This window comes from Felis catus, chromosome B3, assembly GCF_018350175.1.
Source record: "Felis catus isolate Fca126 chromosome B3, F.catus_Fca126_mat1.0, whole genome shotgun sequence".
NCBI classification, from domain to species: Eukaryota; Metazoa; Chordata; class Mammalia; order Carnivora; family Felidae; genus Felis; species Felis catus.
The window spans coordinates 127,431,563-127,450,861 of NC_058373.1; the positions used below are offsets into that span (position 1 = coordinate 127,431,563).

General features: G+C 35.8%; 1 long non-coding RNA gene across 3 annotated transcripts in view; it reads left to right on the forward strand.

Moving 5' to 3' along the window:
• The window catches only part of LOC109501194, a 77,112-nt gene that overhangs the window by 35,148 nt on the left and 22,665 nt on the right, over window positions 1-19,299 (forward strand). For all 3 annotated transcript variants that reach the window (XR_006599875.1, XR_006599876.1, XR_002743211.2), the window contains 2 exons: window positions 16,061-16,144; window positions 17,074-17,281. This is a non-coding gene — a long non-coding RNA (uncharacterized LOC109501194). The remainder of the gene's footprint in view (window positions 1-16,060; window positions 16,145-17,073; window positions 17,282-19,299) is intronic.

The following is a 19,299-nucleotide window of genomic DNA, read 5'->3' on the forward strand; positions in this document are numbered from 1 at the left end:
AAGCTTTAGAAAATATATGACAATTCTTAAGTATTTAGGGTTGAAGTGCTTTAGTGTACACACTTTCTTTGAAATGCTTGAAGTGGTACCTTCTGTATGCTGGTCATCTCTGCTAGTTACCTAAAGTGGGGTCATCTGTGCACAGTCTCCTCTACTAGTTATCTAAAGCGGGGCCTTCTGTGTGTCACTGTAGGAGAGATTGGAACAAGCCTTCCCACATGCCAGTCAAGGCATACATTAACCTCCAGGGGGCCTGGAACACGTAGTCCTGAGGGAGATCATTGTATGGGCACCAACAAGATGGAAGATCAAAGATGGAGTCAGTGTTGTCAGCACTCCCACTACATAGAGTCCATAGAATATTTACCAAAATAGAAATATGCTGGAAATGGAGCAAGAGTGCCACTTTATCAGTAAGAAGTTAGAAAAAATTGAAAGATAACAAGAAAACACCAAATATTTGGAAATCAAGTGGAATATTTATATATAGCCAAGAAACACACACAAAATGAAAATTATAGAATGTTTCGTACTCAGTGAAATGTAAAATATAGCGTTTATAAACTTGTTATGCAAACTATATGTATTTAGAGGAACATTTTATAGGCATATATATGTTGTTGTTAAAGTTTTATATATGCATATGAAATCAATATTTTATTATTTCAATGTTTTATATATGTATATAAGATATACATATGTATGCATGTATATGTATAAAATATGTATATGAAATCATATATATATATAAAGTACATATATGTAAATTAAAGAAATAATAATTTATATCACTACTTATATTTATTAATGTTCATTGTTAAAGAACAATGATAAATTGAAAAATGGAATCAAGGAAATAGAGAAGATGTGTTTAGCAGGAGCAGGCATATGGATGGCATGACGGAGTCTCAGTGATGGTGACTTCTTGACCTTGCTTATTTTTAAATGTATGTTCATTTTATTTTCTAATAATTCACTTAGCTATGTTCTCTTGATTTGTGTACTTTTCTGAAAATATGTTACATTATATGAAATAATAGTCCAAACTTGGCCATTTTGATATTTCCGCCTATAACTTTTCAATCTCTGCCCCCACCCCCATCCCACATTGATGAGATCTAAAGGAAAAACAGATCTCAACTGTGGTGTCAGGAGATTTGGAGTGGGTGGAGGCTGGTACTGTGTTGGGGTGCCTCTTATTCACGATCATAAAGTGTAAAAAAGAGAGACAATCGTGGGAAACCATTTTTTACATGCTACCATGTAAAGGCAAGGAAGAAAACCAAAATGAGGAAGAGTTCAGCTATGGAAACACTGAGATCCAAATCAGGATGGGGATAGAAGTAGGTTGAAGAGAAGCTGGATGAAAGGTTTGTTTAACTATGAGAAAAACTCTATTCTATGGCAGATAAATAAAACAAAACAAAATATAAAACAAAAATATTTGTATTCATCTTGCAAAGAGTCAGCACTCCTCAAGTTGGGGTGGCTTTAATTCTGCCCCTGATTGGTCGCATTGGCTAATACCTGTCAAGTCATATCTAATCTTGAGCTCTGACTGTCTATTTCATCTCTTCTCTCCATTCTACCCTCTTTCCTAAGAAGTGTCTTTCCCTATGGTTAGAACAATGGGTACCACATCACTTCATGGTGAATAATCCTTAGTATGGTCTCATGGAAACTCATTATATCTGTTTTCCTATGATGAAAATTGGAATAATAATGGCTAAAATATCCACATAGATTTTTTTTTAATTTTTTTTTCAACATTTATTTATTTTTGGGACAGAGAGAGACAGAGCATGAACGGGGGAGGGGCAGAGAGAGAGGGAGACACAGAATCTGAAACAGGCTCCAGGCTCTGAGCCATCAGCCCAGAGCCTGACGCGGGGCTCGAACTCACGGACCGCGAGATCGTGACCTGGCTGAAGTCGGACGCTTAACCGACTGCGCCACCCAGGCGCCCCCACATAGATTTTATATAATTGGGAATACAAGTGAACTCCATCATCACTGCCACCACCACCACCATCATCATTATCATCATCATCTCAAAGATTTTCATAGTCCTGTTCATAAATCAGGCTCTGTTCCGAATGCTCAATTAATCTTTAGAGCAGGCCCATCATATCTTTAGAAGATGTGGGTACTATCATAAACCCCATATATACATGAAGACACTCAGGTAGGAAATGTTGAATTTCCTTGGTAACAGAGCTAATAAATGATGACTTAATTTAAAGCAGGGTAGACTAGCTCAAAGGTATGATCTTAGCTATTTTGCTGTAATGCTTCTTATAGATGCAAAACACACAAATATGCCCAAATATATGCATTTTCTTTCATCTACTGCCACCTAACTTAATTTTTTCAGTTAAGATTTCTGAGTTAGTTAATCTAGTGTATCCTAATTTTAGATCTCATTAATTAAAAAAAGAATCTTTGCCTTTTTTTTAACTAAAGAAAAATAACCAGAAAGTGATTGAATCTTTACTGACTAGCTTTTGCCTTTAACCCTTTAATCACATGGCATTATGCAACTAGAAATTGAATGCCTGCATTCACATACCTGTTCATTGACTTCCCAGTTGTATAAGGTTGTGCAAGTTACACAGACTTCCATAACTTGATTTCCCCTTATAGAGTTCATTTAATAATCCCTGCTCCAGAAGAAAGTATTAAAAAATAACAGGTAAAACACATAAAATTCTTCATACAGTGGTTGAAAGAAAGAAACAGAGCCAACAGGAAAGAATTGTTAAAAGATAAACTGAAGCATATTAAAAAAACTTAAGTTTATTTGAGCAAAAATGAATTCAAATTGGGCAGTCTAGCAGACAGAAAAGAGCTCAGAGGAGCTATACAAAATGAAAGACTTTTATGTTTCTTCTCTTTCTCATTCTGGAATCATTTATTTTATTTTCTTTACCTGCTTTTCATACACAGTTGTTTCACCCTTATCATTTCTAAGTAGTTTTAATTACAGATATTGGTTAGAATTCTTAACTCTTGGAATACTTAATTCCTTATGAAAACTAAGAGTAAGCAACTCTGGACTGTGTTACTAAACTAGCCTTCTGTGGATTGGAAAATTTATAAATACATTTCATAATTTTTAGAAGTATATACTTCCATGGGGTGCCTGGTTGGCTCAGTGGATTAAGCATCCGACTTCAGCTCAGTCATGATCTGCAGTTTGTGAGTTTGAGCCCTGCGTCGAGCTCTGTGCTGACAGCTCAGAGCCTGGAGTCTGCTTAGGATTATGTGTCTCATTCTCTCTCTTCCCCTCCCCCTCTTGTGCTCTGTCTCTGTCTCTCAAAAATAAATAAATGTAAAAAAAATTTTAAAAGAAGTATATACTTCCTCATAGTAAATTTTCCAAGAGAAAAACATGTTTTCTTTTTTTATTATTTTTTTTAACGTTTATTTATTTTTGAGACAGAGAGAGACAGAGCATGAACGGGGGAGGGTCAGAGAGAGAGGGAGACACAGAATCTGAAACAGGCTCCAGGCTCTGAGCAGTCAGCACAGAGCCTGACGCGGGGCTTGAACTCACAGACCGCGAGATCATGACCTGAGCAGAAGTCGGACGCTTAACCGACTGAGCCACCCAGGCGCCCCAAACATGTTTTCTAATAGACCCAAATATCTTTAGTTCTTCTGTAAAAGGAAGCCAAAGGTGGACAAACCTGTGTTCTATAATTACTGCTTCAGTTAGTTGAAAATGATCTGGATAGTCCTCAAATATCCAAATAATGTAATTTATCTCAGTGTAACTTTAAGGCTTTAAGTTACCAAAAACGATATTGGAAATTATTTTTTTCAGAGGCTCTATACCCAATGTGGGATTCAAATTCATGACCCTGACATCAAGAATCAGATGCTCTACACTATCAACAATAGCCAAAGTATGGAAAGAGCCTAAATGTCCATCGATGGATGAATGGATAAAGAAGATGTGGTATATATATATATATATATATATATATATACACACACACACACACACACACACACACACACACAATGGAGTCTTACTCGGCAATCAAAAAGAATGAAATCTTGCCATTTGCAACTAAGTGGATGGAGCTGGAGAGTATTATGCTAAGTGAAATTAGTCAGTCATAGAAAGAGAAATATCATATGACTTCACTCATATGAGGACTTTAAGATACAGAACAGATGAACACAAGGGAAGGGAAGCAAAAATAATATAAAAACAGGGAGGGGGACAAAACATAAGAGACTCTTAAACAGGAGAACAAACAGAGGGTTACTGGAGGGATTGTGGAAGGGTGGATGGGTTAAATGGGTAAGGGACACCAAGGAATCTACTCCTGAAAAGATTGTTGCACTATATGCTACCTAACTTGGAGATAAATTAAAAAAAAAAAAAATCAGATGCTGTACCTACTGAAACTATCTGGAAACTATTTTTAAGTAGACATACCACACAGCATAATTATTGTTGGAAATTTAATTTAAAAAAATTTATCTTACATGTATTTAATTTACATGTTCTTAATGAAGACAATTTCATGAGATATCAAACACCTAAGCATCATCATAAGTTATCTTTCTTGCTGACAAATTCTGTAACAGATATAATTTGAGCATATTTGACTTTTAGCAAACCTAAGGTAGAATAAAAGTATAATCTTTAATGTTTATAACCGTAAAGGCATGCCTGATTTAATTAAACCAATAAATTTTAGCTAGCTTTTATTTACCAAAGATTCTCCTAATTCATGCAAAGTTGAAAAACATTTGGGTTTGTTTCTATATTTCTGGGAGGAGGCTTGATTTATATATACTTGTTTGTCTTTAAGCCAATTAAACAGAGGTCTTTACTAATTAATTTTGGAAATGCCACCCAGAGGTAGAAAAAATAAATCATGCATCTCTGATATATACCTACATAGATATAAATATATAGACAGACATGAGGAGATCTTACAGCTTTGTTTAAAAATTTTTAGTCATGAGACAGATATGTAAATGGAAAGCTCATAGTTTACAAAAGGAAAGTTAGATCCAAGTTATATTTCTGGCAGATGGAGTGAGTAAGATGGAGTGAGTTAAGATTACCTGCTGAGATAACTTTTTACTAATAATTGTGAAAGAGACTTTTAAGGTTTTTCATGGACCTTTCAAACTAACCTTTCCTTTTTCCCCTCTCCTTCCTCCTCCTCCTCTTCCTCTTCCTCCTCCTCCTCCTCCTCCTCCTCCTCCTCCTCCACTTCCTCCTCGTCCTTTTTCTTTTGTTTATTTTTGGGAAAGAAAAAGACAGAATGAGGGAGGTGCAGAGAGAGAGAGAGAGAGAGGAAAAGAGAGAATCCCAAGCAGGCTCTATGTTGACAGCACAGAACAAATCATGAAATCATGACCTGGGCCGAAATCAAGAGTCAGATGCTTAACTGACTGAGGCATCCAGGTCCGCCACTCCAACCCCTGGACCTTCTGATAAGAATTAGCTTGGTTCCCAGAAAAGGCCAGGTAGAATACTGACGTCTCAAAAGGCACAGAGAAAGAAAGCAAATTCCCCCAAGAGTGACTTTTGTTCCCTAAGTCCAGATCTTTTACAATATCTGCAAGACTTTTGACAAGTTCAGGGGACATTTTGGGATTGGTAAAAAGTATAGGTAGGCTTTGAATTGTTTCTGGAGCTGCATTTCTGTGTTTATAAAAGTCCATCTTGTAAGACAAGTACAGTCATTTTTAATTCCTTAAAGATTTGGGTTACAAATCTTTGGAGTCTGACCCACCCATCTAACTACATTATCCTCAATTTACTTCTTTTTATCAGGAAGATCTTCAACTAAGATGGAAATCAAAATATTCCTATGTTCTACAGTTAGAGCTGTGTGTCTGTGGAATGCTTTAGTAAATTCTTCCATAAAGTCTTTAGAATATGTTTCTTTCTCTTTGGGGACATAGTTTGATTTTAGCTTCGGCAGAAGGCCTTATAATAACTTCTTGTAAGGTTCTGAATATCAGCTTCCACTTTGGCCTACTTCTGACCATGCAGCTACTTAATTCTTTTTTCTTGTCTTTTCTTGTCTTTTCTTTTCTTTTCTTTTCTTTTCTTTTCTTTTCTTTTCTTCTTTTTAAATATCTTCTCAGGTTTAATCTGAGACAAACAGTAAAATATTCCTGGCAGTGTTGAACAACTCCATGGATGTAAGAGGCATCCCCAAAGAGAGTGCAAAAAGATACTACTCTCCCAAGATCCAGAGCCATTCCCAAAGATAACCAAAAGAAGTAAAGATTTAGACAATTCCCCTGCAAGAGCAGTCAGTAGGACCCCTGCTGCAAACAGAATGCAACCCACATTTCTGTCCAGTCATGTCTACCTGAAAATGGTATGAAACCTATATTTTTGTCTGGCAATATTTTGTGGGTTTCCAACCTGAGAGTTGCCAAGTCAGGTTTTCAGGACACAAAATGAGGCAAACAAGAAGGCCATAGCTGTCCCTGAGAGAGAAAGGCTCAACAACCTTTGGGTCACCAAACACAAAATCATGAGATAATTCAAAGATCGAATTCTTATGAATGTTTTTTTCCCCTGCCAATCTGAATTTGCAAAGGAAGGGACAATGTAATATCTTACCTTCATGTCTCAACCAGGCATGACAGATAGAGATCTAGTAGCCCTGACTTTGATAAAAATTGTCACCCATTGCCAGCTTCTGCCACTTTTCCTAGGATTTCCTCGGCAGCCTCTGGAGTGAATGGGGTGAGCTATTGGGTTCATTTTTGTCACCAGAAATTGGAGAGGAGGCAAAATAATTTTCCTTCTACCCTTTACAGTGAGGGCTTGACTGAGATCCCTTTTTCTCTAGGGCATCACATAAATGAATAAACTTACCTAGGTTAATTCTCTGCTGTGGCCACTGTAATTCCAGATCAATTCTGATAAGGTTAACTTGCTTGTTTAGGCACAAAACATTTTATCTACCTGATGCCTTGCACCAGACAGTACACTTTAAGTTGGATCAGTCTGGTTTCCATGTTGGACCAAATCTGACCTAGACCAAGTCTGTTTTTTAAGTAGGACCTAGTCCAACTCCAGTGGTTCCAAACCCAGTCTGGAAAAAGTGATGCTCAAATAAAGTCTGAAAGTTCACACAGAAAAAATTATGCAGACAGGATCTGAGAGGGATTTACCTACCACCTCCACTGGCAGCAAGAAAGCAATGAGCTTAAGGGACTGGTTGTTTGTTGTTCCTGGCCGCCATTAGGATCTCCTTTGATCTCCTTTTCTGACAACAAAACTGTTAAAGGATAGACTGAGGGACATTAAAACTTTTTGAAGTTTATTTGAGCAAGAATTTATTCAAAGTGGGCAGCATCCAATCTTGTAGAGAGAAAGAAGCTCCAAAGAGCTATACAAAATGAAGGACATTTATAGGCAGAAGAGAGGAGGAACAAGGAAATTACACTAGACAAAAAGTGGGTTGTTATCGCTAGACTACTTTCATTTAGGGGATAGCAGGGGTCTGTCAAGCAGATTACCTAAGTAGTGTTATCAGATGATTCCTGATAGACTGATTCAATATTCCATTTCTGGCAGTGCCCAAACTAGAATTAAGTTTCAAATTGGGGACATAGGGCTTAGCATAAATGACTGCATTAGGGGCCTATTGTGTTGTTTACTGACAGAGTAAGCAATCAAATATCAATAAGCAAAACGAATTAATTATATTATCCCACTGTTTGACACAGTGCTAAGTTCTGCGAAAGATCTAGTAAAGGAGTATGGTCTAGGCTTCAAAGAGCTTCCATTATACTTGAGCTATGAGAGCTAAGACATTTGAAATAACAAATCTACAAGCCTCAAGTTAAAATTAAGTGCTAATTCCAATGTGTGTGTGGGGTGGAGGGTCCTTACGTTTAAATATATATGGCTTATAAGACTCCCACTAATCTGGCCTCTATCCAGTCCAAATCCTCAGTCCATAGACTCAACTGACTTTTATTTTTGAGAGAGAGACAGAGTGTGAGCATGGCTGAAGCAGAGAAAGAGGAAGACACAGAATCTGAAGCAGGCTCCAGGCTCATGCGGGGCTCGAGCTCACAAACGGTGAAATCATGACCTGAACCAAAGTTGGACGCATAACTAACTGAGCCACCCAGGTGCCCCTCCGGTGACTTTTCTATGTTAATGTCCTAATGAGTTATTTAGTGTTACCTCAATAAATGATCAGTACCTTCTTAAGGCTATAAATTCTTTCTTCTAGGAAACTGTTCTCCCCTGCTCTTCCTGGAAAATTCCTAACTGTCCCTTGAACTCCAACTTAAGTGTCACCTTCACCATTAACCTATTTTGACCTGTTTAAAATTTTGTTCTGTTATTTGTTTGGGCCGCTACACTCTATTAGCAGACTATTTACTGTCACACTAAATTGGAAGATGACAGTCTGCAACTGAAATTCTTGTTTTTGAATAATTATTCTAGAAATTACTAGTCAAATGAACATAGACAATTTAGTTAAACTGTTTATGCCTCTGTTAACTCATGTCTAAAATGAAGTAAAAAATCCTACCCAAATCTTAGTGCCAGAAAGAGATTATATTAGCTAGGACTAGGGTAGTAAACAATAACAGCTAACATTATTTTAAGAACTGACATTGCTCTAAAGTCTTGCATATATTACTTAATGCAAATCCAATGACATTTGTATTATTGTTTTCTACATATCACAGTTGAGAAATCTGATATCCAGAGATTTGTAAGGTCATGCGGCAGAGCCACAACTTTAAGCCATATGGTGTTCTTACAAAGTCTATGCCCTTAGCCTGTCTAAAAATTCTTAATTTTAAATATTATATAAAATACACAGAAATATATACAAAATAAAGTAAAAATGGTAGTAAATATTTCAACTTGTTGGAACCCATTTTCAGACAGTTAACTTCAATGCAACATTGTTTCTTTCTTTTGGTTTCCACAAAGAGAAAATACTACCTTCCGTTTAAAGAATCAACATTTATTTCTAGTTTTCTTCTGAGTTCATGGAATCACATGTTTCACCAGTTAGAAAGCAGACACACTTTTAGGCTTGAATATGATCAAGCTTGAAAAGTCAGATTTTCTGATTTCTTAGTAGGCATCACCGGATGGTTTATAAATTCAATGTATTGTGATGAGTTCACTGAGGAAAATTATGTTGTTTAATATTATCTAACCTGAACCGAGAGGTTCATCAACAGAGTTATTTTGCAAATCAGCTATACTATGTTTTACATAATCATGTAAATTACTGTTTTATTTATCCATTCTATGCAGTGAATGATATTTAAAGTAATTCTGCACTTGTTGTCAAGGTTTAAATTACAAGGGCATGTAGGAGTTGTCTTATGGTAGAAGTCAAATAAACAGAAGTTATCAGGCATATTTAGAAACCATATAGACCAACCTGTTTAGTGTCATCTTAAGGTAAAGTTAATTTTATAAGCCGTGATAAAGAATAAATACCTACCCATAGCACAGAGATTGATGTGGGAAGACACTGATTACTTTCTGAGAAAATTTGATTAAGTAATTTTATCATGCTTAGGATGTCAAACAAATAAGGCTCCTAAATCTCTGGTGCTTTGTGGAAACATATAAAGCATGCTGGAGTTTAACACCACTCCAGTGGTGTCTAATATATATGTAAACATAACATTAGGATATATATATTATGAAGGTTGGTTTTGTGTGCTCATGAGAAGTTTATGACATAGACTATCACTTAACTGCCTTAATATCCCTCTAATTTAAAATTCCTTAACCACAGGGGCATATTTCTATTTGCATAATTGACTACCCAATGTCTAATTACGGAAACAATTTTATAAATGCCTCCAGCACAGATTTTGGCTGCCCAATCAAACACAATTTTCTTTCCATTCATATAATTTCCAAAATGAGCCCACCTACCATAATGTAACAAAGTCTTGTATGATTGAGCCAGCATTTTGATGAGTTAGGATAAGAGAACTACACATGGTTGAAACAAACAAACAAAGCATATGAGAAGTCTACAAATGGGAAAGGGCTGGTGCAATCAAATAATAATAACAAATAATATTGTATATGTGGGTATGGGAGGGGTAAGAGTAAAACAAGGTATGTGATAGAAGATGAGATCAGAAAAATTATTGTGAAGCAGCAAGATGGATCCTGTCGGTAAGGAATTAGACTTTAAAAAGAGGAACTATTAGGGGGTGCCTGAGTAGCTCAGTCGGTTGAGCGTCTGACTTCAGCTCAGGTCATGATCTCACAGTCTGTGAGTTCAAGTCCCACGTCAGGCTCTGTGCTGACATCTCAGAGCCTGGAGCCTGCTTCAGATTCTGTGTCTACCCTTCTCTCTGCACCTCCCCTGCTCACACTCTGTCTCTGTCTCTCTCAAAAATAAATAAACATTAAATTTTTTTTAAAAGAGGAGCTATTTATTAGAAGGCTTATAAAAATGAGAGTAGAGTGAAATGATTTAGGATTTAAAAATCTAACCCTAGTTTTTACGAGATTACATTTTAGAATTTTTAAAGCTTTTTAGAGCATTTAGTAGCTATTGCAGCAGGAAAAGAAAAATATTAGTTACTTGCACTGGTTAGCTCCATGGAATTACTAGAAAAGGGGTGACTTTTCAAAAATATTTTGAAATGTAAACAGTAGAACTTCTAGTGGATTTGAGGTGAAGAAAAATGGAGAAATTTATGATGATTGGTCTTAGCCTTGGCCAACTGGATGGTTATTTGGCTCAATTACTAGAATGAAGAAGTCTTCTGGAAGAATAGATTCTAGTTAGGGCTGGGATTAAGAGGTATGTTTTGGATAAATAAGTGTGAGATTCTTCTTTTAAAAAAATTTTTTAGTTAAGAATATTCTCTTAGGGGTGCCTGGGTGGCTCAGTCGGTTGGGCGGCCGACTTCAGCTCAGGTCATGATCTCCCGGTCTGTGGGTTCAGGCCCCAAGTCGGGCTCTGTGTTGTCAGCTCAGAGCCTGGATGGAGCCTGCTTCCGATTCTGTATCTCCCTCTCTCTCTGCCCCTCCGCCGCTTGCTCTCTGTCTCTCTGTCTCTCGCTCTCAAAAAATAAACATTAAAAAATATTATTTTAATGTTTATTTTTTGAGAGCGAGAGACAGAGCTCATGCAGGGGAGGGGCAGGGAGAGAGGGAGACACAGAATCAGAAGCAGGGTCCAAGCTCTGAGCTGTCAGCATGGAGCCCAAAGTGTGGCTTGAACTCACAAGCCTTTGAGCTGTGAGATGATGACCTGAGCTGAAGTGGCCACTTAACCAACTGAGCCACCCAGGAGCCCCAAGTGTGAGATGCTTCTTAAACACAAACGTGCAAGGGTCTGTTCTTCCGAACACTTTCTATGAATGAAGATCATCTTCACTGCCATGATGTTGGGGTAGACCTGTCTTTGGTCTTCTCTCCCACCCTTTTCCAAACTGCTTTAGAAATTCATGTTCATCAATCCTAACTTCCTGGTCCGCAACAATTTCCAATCCAAGGTACTTGTCAAGTGACCATAAAGAATTGAACTTTTTTTTCTTTTTTTTTTTTTTTTGGTAAAAATCCTAGTATATTCTGGTGTACTTTTCATATAACATTTCGAATTTTAATATAACACTTTAAAATTGTTATATATTGAGTTCTTTAGTGTTGTTGGAACTCAGCTTACACCAACCTTTGCATACAATTTCTTAACCAATCAACTCTGATTTATTCCATACTGATAGTATATGATGTTGGTTTTATCTGCATGAACATCTACTTATTTTCAAAAAAGCTTTAATAATGACTTAATTATATATTTACCTAATTATTGCATGTGGGTAAATATATGTGGATAAATAAATATATTTTAGTAAATATATTTTAAATAAAAAATATATTTTAATTCAGAATGATGGAAATAGAGTTCTGTAGTCTTTGTATGTCCTATAATATTAAGCCTCTGCTTGGTAAATAATAGGTATTCAAATATTTATTTAATTAAGTAGAACTTCCACTTCAAAAAGGCAGACTATTATCCAATGGAAGGAGATACTCTTTGAATTAAATTTCTGGAAAAATTTCTGCATACTATGTATACTTCTACTTGATAAATTTCTTATTTATTTTATCTCTATATTATTATTTTTCTAGTCAACTAGTTTCATTTTTAAAGTCCTCAGGAGAGTTTTGGCTGTAGAATGTAGTTGCATAGTTTGTAAATCTATTTAATATTAAGTTTTCATAAATTCTTTTATGAACAGATTCAAAAAAAATCCTTCAATAAACAAAATATGCCATTATTTCTTCTTTTTTAAATAAATAAGAGGAAATAGAAAAAAAATACCACAGAACCAGTTCTTTAAAATTATTTTAATACTTATTTATTCTTTTTTTAAAAATTTAATGTTTATTTATTTTTGAAAGAGAGAAAGACAGAGTGCCAGCCATGGAGGGGGAGAGAGGGAGACACAGAATCTGAGTAGAGTCTAGGCTCTGAGCTGTCAGCACAGAGCCGTACGCGGGGCTCAAACCCACAAACCCCAAGATCATGACCTGAGCTGAAGTCGGACGCTTAACAGACTGAGCCACACAGGTGCCCCGGAGCCAGTTCTTTTAGATGTCACTTGATTATTTGTGAGTGGTTATATATTTCTGATTAATGGATCATATTTCCTTACAATGAAGTTTTCTAGAAGGCAGGATTTGGCTTAATTATTCACTGAATACCAAGAGGAGTAAAATGTCAACACCAAAAGAGATTTTTCAAATTATGAACTTAAAATGAATTGCAGATAGCCTTACTGGTGGTTGGGAGAAACACATACCAAAGCATTTTGTTAGTTTTTGCTTACAGTCTAAAACTTTATATTACCATAGTAAAAATAAAAATAAAAGATGACATAGTGAAAAACACATCAATACTATGTGCAATTAGTTTATTCTTTAAAACAGCCATGAAGTTAGAGGTATTGAATTTTTCCATCTATGTCATTTTTGTGTTGTTGAATAATAGGCAAAATCATAGCATGTACACATGTTTTAATTTATCCTGTGGAGCATCTGTTTGTAATCTGGGAAACACTGCCTTGTTTTGTCCATACCTACAGATTGATCAGAGCCTGATGATGAGTTTTCAAATGATTTACAATTAAATAAAAAGACTAAAGTTTACATTTGCTAAAATTAGTATATAATTTTATATGAAAGCATACTTTTGATACAGTAGAATTGATTTTTTTATTTTATTTAGTTGATTTTTTATTTTTTAAATACAATTTATTGTCAAATTGGTTTCCAAGTAGACTTGATTTTAAACTTGAACTATTTTTTTTTCTTTTATCTGTCTTCAGCATTTCCTTCAATTTCTGGTAGAAAAAGTGGTGCTTACTCTCCACTCCCCACTTGGAAACTTAACACCTTTTTAATTTTTTTCAGGGAAAAGCACTGTAACTACTAATGGAAGTAATTATTTTAAATGTGAGAGTAACTGAATACCATGCTCATGAAAACTTTCCTTATTTTTCTCTAAATGTTTATTTCCCAAGAATTCATTATGCCTATTTGTTTTGTAATATGGTAATTCAGGCATGATCTCTCTTTTCTCTCTCTCACACACATGTTCTCTATCCAGAGAAAACCAAGTTTTTATATTCTTTCCCTGTAATTGGAGTAGGTTGTTTTTCCCAAAATTGATGTTTGTGAACCTCAGGTTCCCACATTCTTGAATTTTGATATAACTTTAATTTTTACATTTCTCTTCTCCATATTTTTGTCCCTGTGTGAAGAACTGCTATTTGCCAGATTTATCTAACTTATTTTCTCTTTCCAAGGCTCTATTGAAACATATAATAAAGGGTTCACAGAAAAGGATCAGTGAAAAAGCCCTCTAAGTGTGATATGCTGTCAGCTGTAACATGAACAGTTTGATTGAAGAGAAGGTTCAGAATTCAGTGAAATGTCTACAGCAGGATAAAATCTTACGGAACTTAAAAAGATTCAAGTGTATGAGAAGAATTGGTCTAGGAGTGACAGAGCAAGTATTTGGCATTCAAGGGAATTTTGGAAAGTAGAGAAAACTAGCTAGTGATCCGTCAAGAGTCTTGGGTGGATGTTCTGTACCTTTTAGGAAAATCTATTAAAAAGTCCTCAAGAGGATCCTCTTTACTCCTATTTCCAAGGGAAATCACACATAGGTCATAGATAACTTGACAGACAAGATGAAGGGTTCTTATACCATGTAAAAAACTTAAGAAGCCCCAGCTGTTGTAAAGACTATAGAGCAGTCAAGTGTGACATTTTGAAAGCACAGAAATAGAATCATGGTGACCTTGGGCACCTTATTACTAACTTTTAGTGTGACAAAATCAATCAGTGTCATTGCATTTAAATTTCTTCATCCTTAAATTTGGTTTACTCTGATCATGCTACTTAATGAATTGGGTTATTCTGAGGAACAAGTTGCATTTAATTTACATAACTGTATTTTTAAAGTATAGTGATTTTTCATTTATATATTTTTTACTGATAATAGTTTTTATTGACAATGCATTAAAAAAAGGCTATGAGCTATGATGGGTAAGGAGAGTGAAAAGACAAGAGGGTCAAACAAAGAATAAAGGCACAGACAATATGACATGTTCAGGAATTGTCATGAATGAAACACAATAAGACTAATGAGAGAGAAGACTTTGAAATGTAGAACGTTGGTTGAGTGGCTTTGAATGCTAGGCAGAGTTGGTCACACTTTACAACATGTAAAGGAGTTCTAGATCTATTAATGGCATCACATGCAAAAGTAAATCTTTCATGGACCCTCCAGTAAAAGTAAAATAAGAATTGAAACATGTTTTATTTATTTTTATTTACTTGATAAATGTATCTTTTGTGTATTATTTTGATATTATCGGCTTACATTTCAGAAGACTTTATCTAATTGTGATAATGAACTTTGACTAAATGCTTCCATGTCTTACAATTCCGTATGATTATTTTCATTCATTGGTGATAAGGCTAGCTAGTGGTTGGAGTGCAATCTGTTTCCATTGAGCAAAGCAAAGCTGATTGATCTTTAATGTAAATAAACCTATAAGTTTACCTCATTAGTCACATATTTAAGCTAGATAAGCTGGAATATTTATCTAACATCATCACCCTGTAATCTACACTGTAGAGTGAATATGGTACAATCAACTTTGTAAGATTATTTAATGCAATATATTCCCATGTCAAAATAGTTAATTCTTAAGATTATCATATATTTTATTTTTATGTAATTTTATCATCCAAAGCACTTGGAAAACCTGGATCACGTGGAATACACCTTGAAAGATCTAAATATCTTTTGAAAAAGAAAAATCTTATTTAGCGAACTGAAGAACCATGTCAGCAAATATCAATAATGTAAACATCCCTAGAAGATTACATTTTCTCTTTCAAAGTCAATATGGTTAGCTGCAGATGAGCTATGGATGTGGCAAATACTTGATAAGTGCACTGATATTTGTGACAAATGTTCTAGGTTAAGTGATGGGTCATGTAACTAAACATATCACCTGATGAGTGGGAGCTATTATAGAGTAAAAATTGGAAATAAGTAGAATATAATAATGGTAGCATTGATGACACCTGGAAACTTAACATTAGTATTTATTCACTTTTGCTAACTTACTGAAAGCTCAGTAAAAACTAGCTATCATTTATTGATTAGCTAATATATCTCTGGCAATGAACTAGGATCTTTACCTACAAATAAGGCAAATGGCGGAGGAAGGGGCCAATTCCACATATTACAGACCAGCAGTCTCAGGAAGGTGAAGTATTGTCAGAGCCTCATCTAGCTCATGAGTGGAGAGTCAAAACTTACCTACAAACATGGCAAATCAAAACTCAAAACTCTTAGCATTTTGACATTTTCTTTCAGAGCTAAACAGGCAACATTCAAACTACTAAAATGAGTAAATGCAAAAGTGCTTTTATTTATTAGATACTTAGTAGTACATAAATAAGTTATAACAATTGTCTATTGGTGTATATATAGAAACACAATAATGACACATTTTTTTCCAGAAAACTGGCACCCCAAATCAGGTGGTTTTGGCCTAAGGAAATGAGCCAGAAGCCACATGCATCTTTTCATCGGATCACCAGCAGGTTATTTCTGCTTTGTCTGTTTCATCTATTTTGAGGTCATATAATAGTTCAGTTGTAAAAAAAGAGTTTGCATATTGATGCCATCACTACTTGTATTATCTCAGGTAAATTGCATATATATTTCATCACCTGAAAATTGGACATAATCATGGTGTTGATCTTAAGGGTGTTGCAAGGATTAAATAATATAACACACGCAGAATGTTTAGAAAGTGCCTGCTACCAAGTGCTCCAAAAAGCCAGTAATTTTTATTATTATAATATGTGTTACTATTGCTTACTGCTTAGTGTTACACTACACTCTGGCAAGACAATCATTAGATTTATAGAATTACACTTATGTAATATATTTATGCTTTTATTATAAAATGCTAAAATATTAATCTTCATTTTTCAACCAGTTTTCATCCTGATTAATCGATAAGTAGAATTCCTACTTTCAGTTTAGTTTTGTAAAAATGCTTACTTTTGTAAAAATATTCTGAGAAAAAACCTAGTGTATAGATGATTAGAGATAGTGCAAAGTATTTCTGAAATGTGCAAACTAAAAAAGTGATTATTATAAATTGGTGAAAAGTGCATACAACATTAAATTTTTTAGAGTTATTATGCTACATTACAACAGCATCAAGTCTGTTCTTTTATTCAAACTAGTTCTTTTATTCAATTTATTTACTTTCAACAATAAAGGAATAAGGAAAAATGCTTCAATATTTTGACTCAACCATTACTATAAAGGGAAAAGTTTGGTTTTGTGTTAAGTTCAGAAGAAACCAAATTCACTCATCACTCTGTGAACTACGCAACAGAGGACGATTATTTCTCTTATCAAAATCTAATACATGTATTTTTATGATTAATGCACGTTCGGAATATGTGTATTTTTCATTTCCTAACAATTCAGAAACAAGGCCTCATTCATTCGGTAGGTTGCTTCTGAAGACACCTCCGGGCAGGTTGGACACTGCGCGGACCCTCACAGCCTGGGGCAACTGGCTGGTGCTCCTGCCGCGAAGTGAGCCAACACAAACCCAGAATTACAAACTTCATCACACGCAAGTGGTCCAGGCAGCAGCTGTTAAAAATGGCACAGCTATGAACAAGTGTAATAGGAAGGACTGATTGGATCATGGTGTGGTAAGTACAGTGCAACACGAAAACATACTGGTCATTCTCCACGGGTAAAATGAAGAAGCAGTAGGATAATCAATTAGAGATGTTCTCCTAACTGGTTGTCCTAGTCCATTCGGACCGTTGTAACAAAATACCACCAGCTGCACAGCTTATAAAAAAATAGAAACCTATTTCTCACAGTTCTCGAGGCTGGGACATTAAAGATGAAGATACTGGAAGATTCCATGTGGTGGCGGGTGAGGGTCTTCTGCCTGGTTCATAGGTAGAGCCTTCTTGCTGTGTCCTCATGTGGTGGAAGAGGCAAGGGATCTCTGTGGGGTCTCTCTTATAAGGCACTAATCCAAGTCTGGAGGGCTTCAGGACTTCCCATCAGCCACATCTCCTAATGCCATCGTGTTTGGAGATTAGGATTTTACCACATGTATTTTGAGGGCGACACAAACATACAGACCACAACGTTGGTTTTGTATAACTCTTTTAGTCAAAGTTTCTCAACCCTGGCACCATTGAAATTTGCAGCCAGATACTCCCTTGTTTCGGGGGGTCAACCTGTATGCCACTGTAGGATGTTTAACAGCATTTCTGGGCTCCTCTACTCACCAGAAGCCAGTAGTACTTGGTCGTGACAATTCAAAATGTCTCCAGATATTGTCAAATGCCCTTTTACAGGCAAAATCCTCCTCCTCCTCCTCTCTCTCTCTCTCTCTCACACACACACACACACACACACACACACACACCAATTGAGAATCATTGCTCATTGTAGTAAAATGTAACTTACAGTAGTTGAAATCAGTAGGATTTATTTTGCTCACCTGAGAAGAGTCTACTGCTTGGGTTGGTTCAGCAGCGTCACTCTGTCAGGCTTGGGGACTCTAAGATTCTCTTGCATTTTCTCTCACGCTTATAGGATGACTACCTTAGCATCAAGCATCAGGTCTGCATGGGAGGGAAGAAAAAGAAAGTGCGACACAGTGCAGTTGTATACACACACTTTATAAGGTGTGAGATGAGATACGAGTACAGTGTATTTTTAATTTACAATGGTCCTAGCTATTATTTTATTATATTATTATTTAATTTTGAACTTGTTTCCAGATTTTTATCAACTTGATTTTTAGCCCATTCTTTTATGAAAAATCATCCCTGTGTCTATGTATATCTTCAACTAAATGATATCCCCTGATCAGATCCACCCAGATGAAATGTAGATCTAAATCTCTGAAATCTAAATCTCCCCCGTGGCCTGAGTTTATTATTTTTACCAGAAACTCTATGCATATCATTTTTACCTAAGAGGATATATTTTTTACACTTCTTTCAATTCCAAGAAACTAAGTACTTTGAATAGCAAAAATAACGTCTCACAAAATGCAGTCTGTGACCTATTGCATAGTAAGGGATCAATATAATCAATGGAATGAATAAATAAATGAGAAAGACTAGAAAAATACGCTTGATCAATAATCTTAGTAGAAGTCTTATTTATTTATTTTTAAATGTTTATTTATTTTTTGAGAGATAGAGACAGAGCATGAGTGGGAAAGGGGCAGAGAGAAAGGGAGACACAGAATCCAAAGCAGGCTCCAGGCTCTGAGCTGTCACCACAGAGTCCAATGTGGGGCTCGAAGCCATGGACGATGAGATCATGACCTGAGCTGAAGTCAGACGCTTAACTGACTTAGCCACCCCGGTGCCCCAGTAGAAGTCTTCTTTTTTTAAAAAAATGTACAGATTCTATTTTTAAAAAAGCACATGGCACCACTGTTGAATCCTAATGGTACCACTTCATAAAATCCAAAACTCTCCATCCAGTATCAAATCCTAAAGCAAGACCAAATGCTGAAAAAGAAACAGGCGAAGTTATATGTGATAGAGAATGTCCTGAAATACAGTAGTACCTTCCTGATTAAAGGCAAAAAGGAGATTGGGAATAATGCAAACACCCTCTTCCCCAGAAGGAAACATTTTGTCAGATAAAGCAACTACTTAGAATGGATATAAAAGATTAATGCTTCCAC